The 16966-nt window shown below is 51.9% G+C and overlaps 1 protein-coding gene across 15 annotated transcripts in view; it reads right to left on the bottom strand.

Moving 5' to 3' along the window:
- Positions 1 to 16966, bottom strand: part of DAGLA (diacylglycerol lipase alpha) — a 78095-nt gene that overhangs the window by 40740 nt on the left and 20389 nt on the right. Inside the window, exons 8-9 of one of the 15 annotated variants that reach the window (XM_068685478.1) lie at positions 11212 to 11371; positions 9840 to 10427 (exon numbers count right to left, since the gene is read on the bottom strand). The exons of 12 other annotated variants lie outside the window; for them this stretch is intronic. The gene's annotated coding sequence lies outside the window, so the exon portion shown is untranslated. Of the gene's footprint in view, positions 1 to 1702; positions 2789 to 9839; positions 10428 to 11211; positions 11372 to 16610; positions 16911 to 16966 lie in introns of those variants that run through there. 2 more of the 15 variants (XM_068685480.1, XM_068685479.1) reach the window with 2 other exon arrangements.

The raw sequence follows: 16966 nt of genomic DNA, 5'->3' as shown, positions 1-16966 counted from the left end.
CACAGCCCCCAGCCCCTACCCTCCCTCCACCTGCACGTGCCGCAGCCAGGGTGCTCCGGCCACGACCTGTGGTCACCACGCTGCTCCACAGCTGTGTCTTGGAAGCAACAACAGCTTTTCATACTGATCTGGCACTTTGCTGCTAGGGAAAAAGGAAAGTGTCCCCATTTGTTACTTGTGATGTAATCAGGACTTCCAACAGGATTTTACGGGGAGTATCATCTGCTGCACCTCACACACCACACAAAAAACTTAACTTGCACGTCTCTAAGTGCTCTGAGTTTAAAAAAAAACAAAACACAACGGTACAAGTTTCATGGTCACGTTTAAACTAGTTTGAACCTTCTTCACTGTAACACGAGTGTTGGTTCTGTGACAGACCAGGCTGTATCACAGCACCAGCTGCTGCAGGTAGAGAAACCTCCCCGTCCTACCAAGGCGCACTCACCAGTCACACGCGGTTACCCCATCCCTTTCCCACGGTGCAGACCACCCCAAAACAGAAGCCTCCCTGCTGTGCTGACACCCAGGGCCACCGGCTCAGCCCCACCTACCTGCTTCAGTCCCCAAGCACCGAAAACACGCACAAGTCTTGCGCACTTTCCGGGAGACTCCATAGCGAACAGGCTGACGCTTCCAGCACGTTACTCACTTGGGCGAAGGAAACGCTCCATTCCACAAACACAGCGAATGTGCAATTACAACACCATTTGGATTCACACTTCCTTAGCACATAATAATCAGAGCACTCGGTACATTGCAGCTCTACCTTCAAACTGCTCACTCCTCTGGCCATCTGGCAACTCCTTCCAGCCTCGCCGCGAATAACCCGCCTGCACGACAGCCCCTGTGCCTCCAATACCGCTAGCCCCACTCCGTATACGTGGATGCACTTTCCGACATCCTCATTTGCTCTGCCTCTGGCCAAGCTCAGCTCCCGTCATCCCCAGCTCACGGCCGTGTCCCACTGAGGAGCTTTCCACAACTCTTGGACCCCTCCAAGCGCAGGCAGGTGCTCTCCGCCTGCTTTCACCGCCCCGCCACCTTGGGGCAGGGTATCAGCAAGAGCAGCAAGCACCTGAGATGAATTCCTCAGGCAGCAGCCCAGCACTCACCGTCACACACGAGACCGGTCACCGTGGGGCTGTCGCTCCTAGCTGTATGCTTAGTGGACAGCCAGCACGCTGCAAAAAGAGTCCCGATTAATTTTCAAAGACTGCCCGTGCCAAATCTGAACTGTGAGGCCCAGGGCCTCGTCCCTGGTTTGGGAAGAAAGGAGATGATAGAAGGCCTGAGACTGTAAAGCCCACAAAAAAAAAAAAAAAAGCACCACCATAATGCTGTCACTGTGAAGACTCTGGCTGCATGCCAGGGTAGCAGATCCCAGGAGTTACATTTCCAGAAGATGAAGATGGGAGTTCCAGCAGGGGAACTGGGAGGAAAAGTGGAAGGTCAGAGTGCAAACAGCCCTGAGACCACTGACCCTAGTTTGCAACAACAAGAATCCCTTGCACCGACCCAAAAATTGCTCCAAAGAGTGGAAGAATTCCCAGGACCTTGAAATCTGAACCGTGGTGCGAGAAGCCCCAAGCTCCCAACGTGAAATTTGGGGGAGGCACATGCAGGAGCGCGCTTTGCGTGCAAGGAGTCCAGAGCCCTGCCCCTCGCATCAGAGGCAGATGTATGGAAGCAGAAATCTTACATGGCCCGCGGTCCAGCTGCCGCTCATCCTTCTCTCCCGTGAGGGCGTTTCAGGAGAAGAGCACGTCCACGGCGCCAGGCATCACGAGCGAAGGAGGGAGCAGCAAACTCTTCTTGCAGCCATTGAGAAGCCCGAGCGGCGGAGGGAAGGACGGCGCGCTGCCTGCCTGCTGCCCACGGAGCCGGGCAGCATCCTCCCGGCAACTCCCTCTCCCTGCGAGCCTGGTTTCTTCAGCGGGGCTGCCGAGAGCCGAGCCAGGGGTCGTGACTCCCCCTTCCACACCCCCGGCACCCTCTGGAAGGAAGTGACATCATCCCTATTCTGAGGAGATTGTGTGCGAATTGTGGGAAGGATGGGGAGCAGCGAGAGCGGGCGACGCTGTCAGATGCGTGCGGGGAGATGGGAGGGAAGGGAAGGCTCCAGCAGCGCCAACCTCGAGCCTCCTCCTCCCGCAGCGAGGCCGGCGGCACCGGGAGCGCCGCGGGCACGGCCACGGCTCGGAAAAGCACCCAGGCATCGGGAGGGTGCTGAGCCCGGCCGGGAAGGCCTTGGGCCACCGGCATCTCCTCTGGCACGCACTGAATGACCAGGGGGAGGGGAGCTGGACGGGACACAAAAGGGGCACACAGAGGGGGCCACCCGCCGCAGAAAGGAGAGCCTGTTCCAGAGGAGCAGCCTCTGCCGGCCTTTTCAGCCGCTAATTCCTTGTGACACGCTCTGGGGTATGACAGGATGTGGGGGAAGGGGAGAATTAGCCGGCTGCAGGGGAAGGCTTAGAGAAAAGAGCAAGGGAGAAAAATGCTACAGCGAGACAACATTCCAGCTAAACCTGGGAGATTTAGTCTAATCCAACATCCCATCACGGCTGACATTAGCCTGGGAAGAAGGCGGGCGAGCACAAGCTGAGCCCAGCCCCAGCCCAAGGATAAGGGCTGCGCGCGCCCCGTGCCGCAGGAGCCCACCCACGCCACGCCAACACCCGCAGGAAAATCAGCGCCTCCCGGCTCCCCGCACCACGCAGGCACCCGAGGCTCAGCTGCACCCACGCAGCCCACGCCGACTCCCCGTGAGCCCCCTCCAGAGGCTCCCCCAGCCACGCCAGGCCGGGGGCTCGCTCAGCATCCCCTCCTCAGCTGCCCCAAATGCTCCCCAGGTCCCCGCTCGGCCTCTTGTGTTTCAGACCGTGACCTGCTACTCCTGCCAAGCTGAAGCTGCGAGGCCAACCGCATGCCAAAATCCGATCCCGCACAGCGCCACGAGTTCCTTCTCACTCTGACAGACCGCTGGTGATGTCCACACAGAGACACTTGCGGGGGGATGCCCTGCTAGCCTGGCACACTCATCATCTCCTCCCGGCACCAGGCGGTGACCTGTGTGCGACAAGACACCGTGCAGGATGCTGGAGCAATCCCAGCCCTAAGGGTGGCTCTGCAGACACGCAGCAGTCACCGCAGGACAAGGCTCCTCGCCGCCCCAGCACTGCTCCTTCCAGGGGGAACGGCCCAGGACTGCCATTTTTCACAGAGCTGCTTAGGAAAACCCGCCTGGAAAACTGCAACAGAACAAGCTCTGTGCACTCTGCCCCTCTGCTGGCCTGTGTGGTCTCAGCAGAGGTGGCTCCGGGTACCTGGGCAAGGCACCTGGTGGTGCAGCATCTTCATTTCCAGAGGAACATGTTCCAGAGATGCGTCCTCTGCCTGCCACCATGCACTCACAAGCACTCCCCGCAGCGCTGTGCAACTTTCCACGTCTCCTTGCAGCAACAGGAACACGTTCTGCCCCTCGTCAGCATGCCGGCATGCCTTCACCTTCCTAAGTTATTTATTAGAGCTATTGAAGCTCGCTGGATTTCTTGTGGATGCCTGCAATTTTATTTTTTTTTTATATACTGAAGTGAACTCCGAAAGCAACAGCACTGTAAAATAACCACGTTTGTCACATTCAGGTGACCAAAAATGCCATTCAGCATGATTAACCAGACAGCTCCCGACCCTTAAGCGTGTGCTGCTTCATAAAATCCGAACCCTTCCCCTGCTGTAACAGCATTTGGGGAGCAGGCAGGGTTCCAGCCCTGCCTGAAGCACACAGCCCCCCTTCCCCTCCTCACAAGCACACCCCACAGCCACCACGGGCAGCCTGCCCCACGTCGGGTCGCCACCTCTGTGGCTTACAGAAGCCCCCTGTTCCTGCTCAGCGTGCCTTTCTTAAGCACTTACTGTACTTGACGGAAATCATCAATTAGAACTTGGACCCAACTTTATCAGTCCTTGGCCAGCTATTTTTAAAGGCCTTAAATGAAGCTCTTTCTGTTTCTGAGCTCGGACCCTCACAATCTGGGAATTGTTCCTTGCAGCAAGACACAGGGGATGTGGTTTCATCCCCATTGAGATGTCCCGAGGCTGGTCAGGCATTTCCTTGCCGGTGTCTGCATGCATGAAACCCATCTGGCCCATCCAGGACATGGCCTGAGGCAGGAGCTGGACAGCGAGGTCAGCTGCGTCCAACTTCCCTGCACAATCCACCCACTAGCAAAGAAAGGGAAGAAATGAGCCAGGTGACAGATGAAAGAAAAGCATCCAGACCTTCAACAAATGCATCCCCTGGGTGGGAATACCTCAAAGTAACGTGGAGGGATGCCTACTGAGTGTACAAGGTGAAACGGAGGCTCGTACTGTAACAGGAAGACAAGTCCCACAGCACCAGAGGAGGACGAGTTCTTCCACCACAGGGCTGCCTTTTGCAGGCAGCAGCGAGTCCGTATTGCAAGTGATGCCTTCAAGAACTGCAGGGAAAGCTCCTTCCCTGGGGGGAGATGGAAGAGCGGCTGCCAGAAGGCTGTGAGGACAGATCTACCGTAACTGAGCAGGCTTAAGGGAGCAGATTTGTATTTTGAAGAATATGACACGTATTAACGTAACGTCTAGGAGCCACATTTACCATCAAGTCACAAGCTGCTCGGCACGAGCAGACAATGCAGGCAAAGTCACGGCTGTTGGAGTACCAGTCTCACACCTACTTTGAAGATCCTCCTCTGTACCCTCCTATTTTCCAAGCAGAAGGAAATAAAGTGAGGCAGTGCCCGAGCCACGAGGTCAAGTCATCAGGTCTGAGCCTGGAAAGGTTCAAAAAACCTCCTGTGGCCTGGCCTGCTTCAGGCAGGGCTGCCCCACACCACGCTGTCACCAGCGGGGAACTACTGCGATTAGGTCGGACCCGGAGCCATGACAGTGCCCACTGACACAGACACCCAGAGCACACGCTGAGTACAACCTGGCCTTCAAACCCGACGCACGGGGCAAGCACCATTACATCCTGCTTTAAATCCCAAATTTTGGTTTAAATCCCAAATGCAGGCATGATCCTGCCCTTGGAAATGCAGTAGTGATGGCTGCCAGATTAGGATGGTAGCAACAGAGCAGCCCAACACGCTGGCCTGTCCCCAGCTCTTCGTCTTCGTCCCTAATTCTTCTTCAAAGCCCCCGTCCTCAGGCAGAAGCATCAAAGTGTCTTCAGGTGATTCATCCCATCGAGGTGGGACAGCTGGACTAGATGATCCTGGAGGTCTTTTCCACGCTTAATGATTTTATGATTCTAATTGCACGTGCTCCTTGCTTACATCCATCCCCTTTGTTTCTTACCCCAGACACCTTGGGGAGAAATTGCTCTCGCAAGTCCTGCTCCATCTTCAGACAAACAATTTCTCCCACCCATTTACCTTCTTGAACCTCACAGCCTTGCAATTTACACCTGGGAATTTCAAAAGCCTCTTATCAGAGCTGTTCTGCTTCGTTTTAAGAAACAGTGCCTCTCCTCTAACAAGGAGAAAAAATATCAGCTCTCAAAACCTTCCTACTGAAGCAGAGGATGTTGTCACATCTGCTACACGCTCTGAAATGGCTATTTTCCTGCAGGATTATGCCATACAGAGCACACCACAAAGGGTCCAAGACGGAAATATCACCCGCTCCTGAGCAATCATATTGCTAGTCCCAGGTGATCAGAGCCATTAACTGAGATTTAAAAATTCACAAGTGTATTTCCAAGAAGAGATGCTCCCATTACCATCTTTCAGTTGGATTTCAGGGTTCTGCAGACAAAGGGTTCGAGTTTCCAAGCATTTTTCTGCAACTGCAGGGACTGTAACTTCTTCCTATCTAACAACAACACGGGAGATAACAAGCATTTAAGAACAACAACAAACACACTGCAAACTGGCAGCATATCTGCCTCCCTTCAAAGGAGCCTCACACAAACGGAGCGTGTGAGGGAAGAGCAGGTGACACGCTCACCCTCGGGCTGGGACAGTGCCTTGCTTCTTTGGGAGGGCTGGCTAGCCATGCTGCTGCTGCCTTCAGCACGCCAAGATGAACACGTTTTCTGAATGATTTTTCTTCTTGAGACACACACATACAGATGCTGGAACGACCGACACATCTGCATGGCATGTGCTTGCCCACAGTGCTGCCCTTCTTCTGGAAAAAGAAAGAATTTTACCAACTCTCACTGTTCTTACTGCAAGAACATGGAAAAGTCCGAAGCAGAGCTGAACGATACCAAAATGCTGCTACTACTACTCGCAGCGCTCCTTCACAGCTTTCCAGCCAGCGGTTAAAAGCAGGATGAGGAATCCACGGAACTGAGAAGGAAGTGAAGATGCTCTCCCCCTGGCGAGATGTTCCCACAAACCTGCTGCGATGCTCGCGGCACCCCTGGCACCAGCCGAGCCCGCTCTCCTGGCTGTGCTCGCAGCACAGCTCTCCTGAGCACAGCAAATGCTCCCAGCGAGTGTACTTCAGGGGTGGCTTTGCCAAGGGGGCTGCCCGTCATTCTCTGCTGCAATTAGTGAGATGTGTGTAAATAGGAGAAAAATTGGCAGGACCTAAAGTTCCCCTCCCTCCTCCCCCCAAGTTGGCATACCCCACAGGCCAGGATTTATCCACGGGCAGGCAAGGAACAACTTGGCAGGGGTAAGCACAGTCCTCTTAAAAGCGTCTTCAAGTGCCAAACAAGTTAGCGCATAAAAACAGAGATCCCCATGAGAAACCTGACTGCCCAAATTCAGGAAGAGTGATGTTCAGTGATGTTCTCGGATGTGAAAACAGCCTCACTCTACAGCTCCAGGACGACCAGGGATTTTATCTCAGGAGGTCTTACCACAGCATAGCTCCAAGCTTCAGGATTGTCAGGCTACAGAACGTTAAAAAGTCTCCACAAATAACTGGTCAAGAAACAACAGAAGTCGACAGACAGCCTCACCTGAAAACGAGCCACTTTACTGGAAACCTAGGAGTACAAAAAGGAGCACAATCCAAGTCTGCTGACATTAATTTAGTTAAAAACAACACCCCGTCGTTGTATCAATGCCGACATATCTGCAGCCACCTACATTTTGTGCTAGCAAAGCCCACAATCTGAGCTTTCTGACGATTCCAAGCTCGAGCAAAAATAATGTCCAAGTTGCTAGGGGAAAAAAAAAATGTATTAAAAAGTGAAACTAATTTTGTATTTCAAATAGAACTTACTGTTCTACAGGGTAATAAAACCTGCTAGTGGTTAATAGCCAGCAGTCAGTGACAAGAAAAGCCTGGCTTGATCAGGGAAGGAAAAGGATGCTGGAAAGTATCACTGGCACGAGCCAGCACAAGTCTGTGGGCAAAGCCAAAACGCCGGGCATCCCAAGCCCAAGTGGCACCAGCAGGCAATGCCAGCACAATACTGGCCAGCCCATGTTTGCATACGAGGTACAGCAGTTAATTTTTCCTGGACCCATCCACTGGGGATTGCAATTCTTTGTTTCTTGTTGTAACATCTCATGGCTGCCTTCAAAATTTGGTAATTCACAGTTGTAAACCACACAACTATTAATTCGCCCTTAGCAAAACCAACCAGGGCTGGGTTAAGTCAGCCAGGGAGAGAAAGTGGTAAGTGGTGCTTTAAGGAATATTTTGGATGTAATCAACCGCTGCCAACCTGCCACCCTTGTTTCTTCAGGCAAGCTATTTTTCACTACAATCCTGGCAAATTCAAATCTGTCAGTTTTACTCCACCCAGGAACACTTCTCAGATCAGCCTCCTGATCGACCAGGAAAAAAGAATCAGGAGCAGCGTACCTCGGGGTGAAAGTAAATGAAGTCGGTGACGGTTCCCTGAGGCGGCTAACCTCCAAGTGCCCTGTCCTCAGGAAGAGGGGAAACTCCAGCCACGCTGAAAAACAATTGCCTTTCTGCGATACCACAGCCAGGCTCCCCGGCTTCCTACTTTACGCTAGTGGGCAAACAGTTTTCCCAATAACTTGACTCATTGCTTCGGGAATTCCCTAGAGGATGAGTCACATTGCAGGGAAAGCCACCAGTCATTCTACGGGGAGCTACACGGACCACCGCTGCCAATACGAGAAGAGTGAAAGAAGTGGGAGAACAGAAGATCAGTGCCAAACTCTGGAAAACGGTGCGGTCAACAGCGCTCCTTGGCACTCCTTCCTTGCTCCCCTCCCCAAAAAGCACACCAGCGTGCAGGAGTGCTCACGCCTGGCTGTGGAGAGGTGGCAGCAGGCTCCCGAGCCTCACGGTGGGGCGCTGGAGAGAGGAAACGCTGGCTCTGCTCGCATCAAGAAGCACCTGACAGAGGAAGGAAGGTGCTGAGGAGATAAAACCATGCACTGTGGGGAGTGGAATGGCAGCACGAGGGGCACAGACAGAGCTGCAGGGCCCCTCACTGCATCCCTGCTCAGCAGGGACCTCAAACAGCGCTGCTTCTGCTGCCTTACGACCCACCACAGCTTATACTGCAATTTTTCCTTTCCTCCCATCCCATTAGGACGTTCTTAAGTGCATCCGTGGTCCAGTCAAAAATGCTGAGAATGCCTGCTGCACGGCAAGGCTGTATCCTAAAGCACCTTGCAATAATGCCACTTGCAATTGTTGAACAGGGATGCTAATGACGTGAAATCGTCAGGCTCGTCTGTGCTGGAAATTCACTTCAGACAGGCTAAGGCTTACCTGGCTATTTCTGACGCTCACCTCGTGGAGCTGCATGTTTGCCTGTTTGTTTCAGTGATTTTGCCCTCAATTGTCCCTAATTGCAGGACCTGGGCTGACAGCTCCATTTCTGCTCAAACAGCGGGTCCTGGTGTTGTTTCTCCAGTCTCTGTGTTACGTTTGCACTGACAGGTGGCATCTGTAAGTCTCCTTGAGCACCATGTGCCTCCACCTGGGTTCAGCTCCCTCCCTTTATCTCACACTCTTTGCTTCGGGCAGGAGAAGCGTGCCTGTGTCTTACATTCCCAGAAACCAAGCTGAAAGTATGGGGCCATCAGTCATCCACCCAAAGGCGTGCATATTCAGTCCCGTCCTTAAATCACCCAGGACGAGACCTGAACTTCAGAGCTCTTGATTGTTGTAAACAACTCCAACAACTAAGCTCTCACCATTTCTCCATGCCATCCACCTCTAGGGCAAGGCACTGTGTGTTGTAAGCAGCAATCCCTTTCCTAACCCTTCTCCCATTACACCTCTGCTCCCACAAGCCACCCTGTGCACACTGCTAACCCACCTCACGACTTTGTTTTCATGAGTCCCCCCCAAAACCATGAAGCCCGGGTTCCCACTTTCCAATAGCTCACTCCTACCCAGAGCAGCAGCATCGTACCTTTTCAAGCAGGAGCTCCTCTTTTTCTTGCCACAACTTGGGATTCCTTAGAGCCTTCACTGAAAATTAATTTAACATTAACTGATATTTGTGCTTGCAGCACATCCCATTCTTCCAAGGAAATTTAATAAAACAGAGCCTAAATCAATATTCACGGTATCCTGTTTAGGAAACCGAACTCTGCTACGGCCACCATTCCCCTTCCTCCTTTTTTTGGACTCCTGCAGGGCGTTATTTATGGAGGCAGACGCAAAAAACTCTGGCTTCACAGAAGTAGCATCAAAACCCAAACACCCTAATCCCTTTTTCCAACAAAATCTTGGGAAATTCAATAATCTAACATCCCAAGGAATGCTGCTTTCCATAGGAAGACTTCTCTCGGCAGGAATCCAGGCCACACACCCATATCACAAAGCATTTCAGTTTACCCTAGGGCATTAAGGAAGCAGAGATCAAACACCCGAGGCGCTCGATGTGGTGAAGGACCTACCTGTGCAGCTCCAGACGCACGAGCACGTGCACGGGCAGGCGCTTTTCCGGACACAAGCGTCAGCCCAGCAGCGACCGCCTTCACCATCCATCCCGCACGGCACAGCCACCGCATCGTATTTGCTAAAAATCCTATAGCAGAGCTGCGAATTGCAGCTGGGAAGTTTCCTTGCCTGGGGCAACGCCCGCCATACCGCTCGGTACACGCGCTGTAAGAGACCTCTCAGCGGGACAGCAGAGCGCTGCCCTTGGCCGTTCAGCGCCTGTATCCAAACGCTGACCCTCTGCTGCTCCCCGTCTGTCGCCTGCGGTCTCAGAAGCCTTTCAGACACTAAAGGAAAGGCCCTTTGGAGGCAGGTGACAGCAGAACGGCTTTATATCGAGTAACGTGCTCTTCTCACCCTAAAGCAGCCCAAATCATGCAGGTGAGAATCGCTCAAAGCCTTCCCCGCTGCACCTAAGCTCACAGGGAACCTCGAAAGCCAGACTGGATTCTCAGACGCGGGCGTTTGTCGCTGCAACTTCAGAAGAAATCCGTGGTTCTGCCCCTCCCTTCTCATGGCTTCCACCTCAGTGCACGAGAACAGCCCTTGGAATAAAACAAAGGATTGAGCTAAGTACTCCCAGAAGAAAAAAAAATGTTTCCTTATTCCTGCCTGGAGAACGCAGCCTTCTAAAGAAAGCTGCCAGCCCTGACCCAGCTCATGTAAAGCGTGCTAATTACAGTGAAAATCCAAAGAAAGCAAGAGCAGGAGGGAGGGAGGGAGGGAAAGCCAGACTCCAGCTCGCTGGCTCACATAAATGACAGCTTGAGCAAACTTTCCCTGCCCGAGTGGCTGCTGCCATAAATAACATCCTCCAGGAGCCCAAGCCCCAGTCACGGCGTGGGGACGGCAGCAGCGGCACCTCACCACCCAGAGCAGCCCCACTCCTGCACCACTTTCTGAAAGCCACCCTTGTCTCCTCGCCCCATCCTGCAGATTTGATGCATCTCTCGCCTCTGGCAACCCACTCCCCCATTATGCTGTCATTCTTTTACTCCCTTTCCTTTTTCAGTCTCCGCATTTTCCATGGCTCCCCTCGATGACACCGCTCTGCAGCTCTCCATCGATTTCTCCAGGGCTTTGTTGCTCTGGAGGATCCCCACAGGGGCCGGGCTCCTCCTTCCAGCTGCCAGCAGCTGCTCTCCGACCCCAAACACTTGGCCATTAGGAGCCTAAAGGCAGTCACCGCGGAGCACAGCACGCCTCATGAAGTGAGCTCCTTGACCGCTCGCTGCACGCAGCTCCAGCCCTCTCCTGCTTTAGGAAATTAAGTCCCAAATTCAGACCCAGGGGAAGTCAGACGGGTAGCTCCCCTGTAAGTTGGCTCACTTTTCCTCCAGCCTTTCTGGTGATGCTGTCCCAGTCACACGCACGCAGCGCTGCTAGAAGAGGCTCAAGGGACAGCGTGGGTCCTGTACCTTCGTACGCCACCAGTTGCTGGGACAGCAGACCAACAGCTTCCTCTTCCTCCTGAACACTCGTGGCTTTCCTAGCAATGTGGGAAGATAACACTGAAGCTGGGGCTGAATGCAGCTGTGCTCTTCCAGAACCTCAGCCCTGGATGCGTGTGATAGCCGGCAGTAAGCCTATTTTCATTTTGGTACGCAAGCAAGGATGAACGGAGCCCAGGTTTCTCTGATCTTGCCTCGTGTTTAAGCCACATCAAAGGCATATTTAAGACAGAAATATGTAACCCGGAAACCCAGAGCTAAAAGCCCTTTAGCTAAAAGTCTGGCACAGCACAGGGGCTGGACCCCACTGCCCTGCCATGTGAGCGGAGGAAGCGCTTCCTAGCTCCTTGGTTAGGTAGGCAACTTGATTTTAGAAGCTCACCCATTCAAGCCGGATCAGCCTCTACTTTTCCAGCTGTGGGTCTTGTGAGCACTCTTACTGTACTGTACTGCTCTGTTGCAGAGCTTACATAGACTTCTGCCACTTTTATCTGCAGGTTACAAAAAAAAAAAAGCCTCTATTTATTGCTGTTTCTAATACACCGGAAGAAGCCAAATGATTTGGGAACAGCAGAACACAATCACTTCATTTGACAATTAATTCTGTTCATCACCACAGACCCTGGAGCTGGAACAGCTAATTCCCATCCCGTCCTCTGCTCTCGAAATGTGAAGCTCCACGCTCCAGGCAGCACAGCCACGTGCTCCTGTCTTCGGCCAGGGCGCCTCCCTCTGCTCCTGACGTGCCCAAGTTTCCATGCTCGTTTGCTAAACTGTGGCTGCCTTGGTCTTTGCCGTCTGTACCTCTCTGCCCCTGCACAGCCCTCCCACACACCCCAGTGTGCTCCCTGCCTGCCTTTCCTCACGGCTCCAAGAGGAGTACCACGCCACAGGCAGCCTCGGCTCTGCCTCCAAGGAGGCTAAGCAGGGGGCCAGACACAGCTCACCTTCGCACAGATGTTTGCACGATGTAGCTCACAGCTAATTGCATGGGATCGCAACGTAATCAAAGCATTTCTAGCCAGTCCCAGGGCTGCCCTGACATTTTCACGAAGGCAAATATTTCCTCCCTGTTGCCACAATCCTCCTTGTTTTCCTCAACTCCTCGCTTTGTCTCGTTAGCAGCTGCTGGAGAAGCGGCCAAGCACACGTTGGCAGGAGCTAGGCGAGCGTGTCAGCGTCGCTATCCCCTTGGTATCCCTTTGCTAACCACCAGGTTAGCAAAGATGTACAAAAGGGAGGCGAGGAGGAGAGCTGCAGCAGTAGAATACCCCGGCAGAACATTCCTTGGCTTCATGCAGTTGTCCAGACATGAACTGCACAACATGGATTACAACTGTCTGCTTCAGTGGCTAACAAGTGGCTGCACTAGAAGAAAATCGGGAATAATCCTTCCCCACACTAACGGAGCAGAAGAAACACAGGCCAGTCACGCACAGGAGTTCCCTAACCCTGGTGTCGCAGACTTAGAACTACTGTAGGAGGTACAAAAAATAAAAAGCAGGGCACTATTCAGAACATAAATCAAAAGCAAGGTTACTAAAATATAGATAAGCACAAAAATAAAATGAAAGGGATCAGAGATCACAAAAGAGGCGCTGGGAAAGGAGCAAGGTATGCTCCTGCCAAAAGAGAAGTCAGACAGAATTCAGTTACAAGCTTCATCTAAATGTCATCAGCTTGGGGCCAGCGAACTGCCAAAGAGATGGAAACAAGACCGGCCATCTTATCTGTGAGCAAACAACACGGAGCGATAGGCCAGACTAAACAGCTCGGCCGCGCCACTCGCCTGGCAAGCAGCTGCAGACCTGCCTGAAAAAACACCCCGCGTGCCCCACATTGGCTCAGCTGTGCTACTCTTGTTCGAGAGGGTGATCCGACATAATGTGCTCCTCCTAAAACTTGTCACCGAAGCCCACATCTGTCAGAATTAACCAAGAAAAAAAAAAAAAAACACGTTGTCTTCTCTGAAGAAAATCAGCAGGGTCATCCTCCGAGCTCTCCAAAGTTATCCACGTGGAAATAACTCATTCTGGAAACTTGAAGCATCGGGAACTTCACAGCTTTGGCAAAACAGAGGAAAGCAGTAACGCTGCTCTTCCATCAGTGAGAAAGATAAAGAAGAGCAGCTGACCCCAAATCTCACCTGGAGAGCTTCCCAATGGAGAGGGGGCTCACGCTCAGGAAACAGGAGGCTCCAGCAGCTCCCCGCAAAGGAAGCGTTTTGAAGTTGACTTTTGTAAGAAGCCACCTTTCCTCTAGTCTGGTGGCAGACGAGATTTTCAAAAGCTAAATGAGTCTTCGCACTTGAATTTATAATCCAAACAGGATTATAAGAAAAAAAAAAAAAAAGCTGTTTATTCAGATGTATTCCAGGACAAGCGATTGGCTCTGAGCCGACACACAGAAAGACAGATTTAGACTATTAGAAGAAAAAGTACTTCTTCCTCTCATGCTGTAGGCAATATATCATTATCCCTGTAATTAAATTTAGTGCCTTTGTGGCAATGCCTTCTGCAGAATTTATCTAAGTGTGGACTTTTTTTTTCCCCTTTCCTTTAATTATAGTACAATTAACCATGAAGCGTCCGGTCATTTAAAGCTTTTCAATTGGGCTTCAGAAGTAAGTGCCTGAAGCAGGCTTTGGTGGGAGTGCTGTAATAATCTCAGAGCAGATCACGAGCACGAGACCCGGGATTGGGTACTAATTCACCTTTTGTTGTTGCAAGGGAATTTTCAAAGCTTGCAAAAGATCTTCATTTCATCTTTTGTACTTACAGCACCCGATTTAAATCTTCATCCTTGATTAGAGCTCAAAGGCCTCAGAACAGCATTAAATTGCAATTAACCCAGCTGATGAAGGCATAATCAAGCACCTAGGTATCAGGCATAAGCCCAGCCCAGGCCTGAGCTCTCCTGCATCATAATCCCATGCTATTTTTTTTCCCTTCGATTTCTTCACTGTCACTTAAATTCTGGACATGGACACAAAGATTCAAGCTGAGATTTCCTACTGCTCTTTTCTGGGCAACGTGGGAAAATGTTTCCAGCATTCTGAAGAATCCTTACAGGAATTACGCCTGCATTTTTGCAGAAATGTTGTCTGACTTACGCTCTGCACGGACCTCTCAGACCACAGAGCCCAGCCCGCAGGACTAGCAAACCACGCTTGAATCAATCTGAGATCTGCACGTACAACAAGATGCAAGGACAAAAGGTACAGAAGAGCTTGTCAGGTGGCTCCACTTCTTCCCCCAAAATAGGACTGTAACCACAGTCTCTGAAAAGGGGATCTCCTGAGTACTCATTAACAGATCACACAAGGACTGCACTGAGATGCCAGGTAGCTTCTTGCAGACCTTCGCAGCGTTCCTGAAGACAGCCTTTCCCACAGGCAACGTGCTTTCCCCAAAGATCTCTGCCTCTAACACCTGACAGTGTTAGACCTGACACAACCTGACAGTCATGGGGACCTCAGGAGCCATGCTGGGTCAAGCACTCACTTCTCCCCAGCTGCTGAGCTGCGGGTAGCTACCAGTCCGCTTGGTTTGCTGCATTCCTTTCCTTCCTTGAAACTTGTAGCTTCAGGGGATGTGTCAGGAGTTGCTTTACAGAAAGGTGACATGAAAATATTGAAGTATTTTCACTGTGTGGGAAATTCATCGTCAGAATCAGTGATTAGGCTGCGGCTGGAAGCGAGAGGATTAAGAACTCTTATTTATCCATATTAGTGTCGCTATTCATACAAACACCTGACTATTTTGTACATCTTAGGACGCACAACATCCCATCCATCATGTGGCAGAAAGCTGCACAGATAACTTAAGATTTTATTTGCATGGCAAAGAAAAGAGCAGAGCAGACAGTTCCAGAAAGCGTAGTTTGCTACAGCGTGCAGCTCTGAGGACTGACTTGCCCAACACATGGTGAACTTGAGCATTCTTTCAAGGGGAAAAAAAATGAATATCCATAGGCTTTTTCCTTCCTCGGAACTCCTCGGTCACAGATCAGAGTGTCCAGCCAAAGAGCTGGACACCCTGCACACCGCAGTGTGCTGCACACAGCATCCTACTTCAGCCGAGAGACTCATACCAATGGGCCAACGATCACTCTGGAGTAAGGAAACAAGAACGCTGGCAGAATGACACCATAAATAATTCACTGACACTTCAGTGATCTCTCCTGGCACTACTGAAACTTTAAAGGTGCTCCAGCTGCCAGACTGAAGTTGATCTGGAAAAGGAAAAAAGTATACAAAGGACATAAGAATGACCCCGCTGCCTTTCCTCAAGTACTCTTCAAACTGAAGCATCAGCAGCTGCACGTCTTCCTCCCTCTCTCCTTCCTCTCCCCAGCTCCTCTGCTTTACCCTAATTAGCCAGGGAGCAGACAAACACAGGAAAATGGAAAGCTTCTGTGTTTCCAGCACTGGGAAGCTGTATATGGGAGAAGCAGGGGAGGTGCAGTGAGACAATCTGGTCTCCGAGATGTGGTAGGTTACAGGATAATACGTGTAACCTACCTAGATGTGCGGGCCTACGGGGACTTGCACGCTCAGCCTCACTTCTGGCTGGATCTGGGACAGCGCTGAAGCCTTGCCACTGCTCAGCTACCGGATTTGGCACCCCTAGCCAAAAGCACAGGAACAGCTCGCTCTCTGACCCCGTCAGCTGGAAGGAGTTAGGGAACAGTAATGTCATCAGGACGGGAGTCAAAGAATCCAGAAATAAATCATCGAATCAGAGGCAGGAAGGAAAGAAGATAAAGACCTCGACGAGTACCACAGCAGCCTGCCCCCTTAACGCCCCTCCCGCAGCTGCCAGCAGCAGGCATCACGTTGTGCTGCCTGCTGCCAGCCAGGCCCGCAGCGACCTTTCCCACCCGCCCCCGGAGGACAGGAGAGCCATGCACCAGCACACTACACCTGATTTTCCTCCAAGCGCCCACTTCTTCAGCATGTCCTAACTTCAGGGCAATCTGAGATGAGATTCCGTGCTGGCTTTTGCAGTTAAGAACGGGAGCTCGTAAGAAAAAGAATTGAGGGTGGGTTTTTCTCCCTCCACGAGGAAGGTGAAATCATGCTCTTTAAATAGTTCCAAGTCCTCAGCGAGCGCCCTCAGTACGAAATCTGCAGAGAAGGCAGAGCTGTCCTTTCACTCAACCACTTGATAAAAATGCTCTGCACATGTAACCGATCTTAATTCAAATTGCATTTTACTATGCTGGCAAGGCACAAAACAGAAGGACTATGAAGAAACAGCACCGCTTCCCACTCACCGCAGCAGAGCAAAGTTTGCAGTTACACCACAGGCACTGCATTCCACGCCAGCCACCACCTCAAACGAAGCCCGCAGCGCCAGGGGCAGACTGGTCAGCTCCCCACGAGTAGAACGAAGCCCTGCCCCAGGGCTGTGGTCCCCAGGCACCCAAATGTGACCCCGACAGGGAGCAGAGGTGCTGCAGCCAGGCCCCGCGGTTCCAGGGGTGAGCCACGCTCACAGTTTTGCTCGGCGGCCAAATGGCATTGACTTCGCTACGGGTCAAAGAACCAGGATGTGCAGCTACAAAGCGGGGTGAAAAAGTGCATTAAAGGGAGCTGTTTATAAGAGGTAAGTGCGAAACAATGGGGTTTA

This window comes from Anas acuta, chromosome 5, assembly GCF_963932015.1.
Source record: "Anas acuta chromosome 5, bAnaAcu1.1, whole genome shotgun sequence".
NCBI lineage: Eukaryota > Metazoa > Chordata > Aves > Anseriformes > Anatidae > Anas > Anas acuta.
This window is presented reverse-complemented; position numbering and strand designations above follow the sequence as displayed.